This window comes from Chiloscyllium plagiosum, unplaced genomic scaffold (genome assembly GCF_037043375.1).
Source record: "Chiloscyllium plagiosum isolate Xiang-an unplaced genomic scaffold, Cpla_swu_hap1 HiC_scaffold_2, whole genome shotgun sequence".
Classification (NCBI taxonomy): domain Eukaryota; kingdom Metazoa; phylum Chordata; class Chondrichthyes; order Orectolobiformes; family Hemiscylliidae; genus Chiloscyllium; species Chiloscyllium plagiosum.
In genome coordinates this window covers 14,884,578-14,887,407 of record NW_028270140.1, presented here as the reverse complement: position 1 = coordinate 14,887,407, position 2,830 = coordinate 14,884,578, and the positions used below count along the sequence as shown (strand labels likewise).

Below are 2,830 nucleotides of genomic sequence, written 5' to 3'. Positions count from 1 at the left end.
GAGATGTGACTTGTGGTGGGGAGAAGCTGGCTTGCTCTGGATGCCGGTGTCCATGGATGTGGGGTGTGTGACTATGAGACTGCAGACACTGGGTGTTCAAGATAGAGGGCTAGGCGAGCAAGTGGTGAGCTGGAGTTGCCAGGTAACCATGCTGACTACCGCATCTGGAATTTCCACCATCTTGTTTCTATCTGGTAAGTGGGAGAATGGATCATTAATGAGGTGAAATACGGTAGTAACTAGGGTGATAATGAGTGAGAAACTCCCCCACCCGTTAATAGACCCATCACCATTCACTCATGACAATCGTGTCTCAACATCCAGGACTTTGTTGGAAAATACAACTTACAATTCTCCAGGTCAAAAATGGTGTCACTCAACATCTTACATATCTCTTCCAAATTCCTTACCATAGTTATTCCTGGCCTAGGAAGACACTGTTTGCTGTGTCAGTTCATGGTGCTCTTGCCTCTGATTTATATAATATCACAGATTCTTGGATACATGATCTAGAATTAGAGCCCAGTGTGGAACTGAGGTACTGCTCCTACCTCTGGCCTTGAAGTCAGAGTTCAAGTCCTTCCGTGGTGGAGGTGTGACATGATTTTTTTTATTCACAGAATGAGCACGTCACTGGCCAGGCACCATTTATTGCCCATCCCTAATTGCCCAGATGGCAGTTGAAAGTCAACCACATTGTTGTGGTGTGGAGTCACATGGAGGCCAAAGTAGGTAAGGGTGACAGTTTCCTTCTTTAAAGGGCATTAGTAAACCAGATGCGACTTGACAGTGGTTTTACAGTCATCATTAGACTCTTCATTTGTTGAATTCCAATTTCCAGCGTCTGCCGTGGTGGAATTCAAACCCATGTTCCCAGAACATTACCTGGATCTCTGAATTAATAGTCCAGCGATAGTACCAGTATGGCATTGTATCGTCTCCCCGTGGAATGGATGATTGAAGAAGATACCTAGGAGTGAGTGAGTACTACACGATTGAATGTGCTGGTTTTGGGGGAGATGTTGAACTGAGACACTATTTGTCCTCTCAAGTAGATGAATAACTTCCCACTATTCAGAGCAATAGGTGAGATCTCTTTGGAATCTTCACCAGCATTCATCTCTCAGTCAATGTCAGTAAAATATATTAATTGGTTATTTATCCCGTTACAGTTGACGGGATTTTGCTCTTTGCAGTTTTGCTGTTGTGTTCTATACATTACAATAGTGACTTCATTTCAAAATTTAATAGGAGCTTCCATGATTAGGAAAGATGGTACACAACTGACAACTCTTTGTTTCTTCCACTGTAATGATCCAAAAGTGAATGATTATTGGAAAAAAATTACAATTTTGAAATGCATTGTCCCGGGTACAATGTGCAACTGAGTTAATGAAGTAATAGAAAGTGATTAAATAACAATCAGCAGAGTCAGAGTCAAATACCATACAACAAATCTCTTCATGTTAATGTTTTTCTCTTGGTATAAAGATGATGGGAGGCATTTCACTCATTCAGTCATCTTGAGTTTTCATGCAAAGGTACCTCAGACGTCAATGATGTCCCTTTCATTCGAGTGTGTAAGCAATGACACGTAGTTCACTGATTGTCCAGCAATCATTTGCTAAAACTTGGTTCTGGGAAGTAGGAATAGTTTTGGGCTTAAAAATAAACTCCATAAATTGCTTCATAAGAACTTTTACAGCTATTCTGAAAGATTAGGGTCATAGTTCTGTGCCTGACAGAGATGTTTCTGTTAACTAATCAAGGATAAAATAAATGCTCTTCGAGCCGAGATGAAGTGCTTACCTCTAACATTTTGGGCAATAACTAGGAGTAATTACAACTGAATTCTGATTGATGTATTACTGTGGAAAACCTCCTGTCAATTTCTCCTGACCTAAGACTCCTCTCACATGTGCAGTTTCGCATCCACTGGCGACTTTTCACTGCTTCCATCAAGTGGCCAACCTTTGGCGCTGCACCTGGACAGGGAGTAGTGGGCATTGCCATCTGAGTCCAGTTTATATCAGCTAACACAAACCAGCTCGGATTTCAAACAAGGAATCTTCTGCCATTTAAGGACATGATTTGATGTTCTAAAAAATAAAAGAGAACAAGACAGGGTATGTTACGAGCTATGGTCTGTTACCACTTGATTTGTCCCTCATGATGAATTTGAGTTTTACCCCTGTGTAGTGTCAGATCATATCTTTACAATATCTCACAGGTTTGCAGACAATGGGTTACTCCTCTGTGTGTTTTTGTCATTTTGTCTTAAGAAAAGAGTTCCTTCCATGGCACATTCCATGACCTCAGAATCTTCTAAGAGCACCTTACATCAAATGAAGTATTTTTTAAAAACATATATGCAGACAATGTTTGGATTTAGGCAATGCAATGGTCAGTTTGTGCCTTATTTTCTGAGGCAATTCAGCGAAGATGGGAGATTAAGCAGTGAAATGATTGCAGCCTCACAGGAAATCAGTAACATGTCACTGGTCTCACTTCGAATGCAGAAAGCTGAGCATTGCCAGAGATTCTGCAGTCAGAAAGATTCATTAGGTGTTAGCAACAATTCAGCTACAAAGCTCTCACCTCTGAGTGAAAAGGCCCACTCAAGAAATTTGAGCACATAATCTAGGACGGCACTTCAATACAGTGCTGAGGGAGTGCTGAATTATCACAGATGCACAGTTCCACAGGTGCCCTGGTTAATATTCACCCTTCAACTGGCTTCACTAAAACAGATTCTCAATATTATCACATTGCTATTTGTTGGAGCTTGCTGAACACCAATCATTGGGAGCACAGTGGCTCAGTGGTTAGC

At 41.2% G+C, this 2,830-nt stretch overlaps 1 long non-coding RNA gene across 1 annotated transcript; it reads left to right on the top strand.

Moving 5' to 3' along the window:
- The first annotated feature begins 584 nt into the window (after positions 1-584).
- Positions 585-2,064, top strand: LOC148151825 (uncharacterized). Its single transcript, XR_015758967.1, has 3 exons — positions 585-732; positions 842-980; positions 1,925-2,064. It is a non-coding gene; the product is annotated as an uncharacterized LOC148151825 (long non-coding RNA).
- Positions 2,065-2,830: the final 766 nt, after the last annotated feature.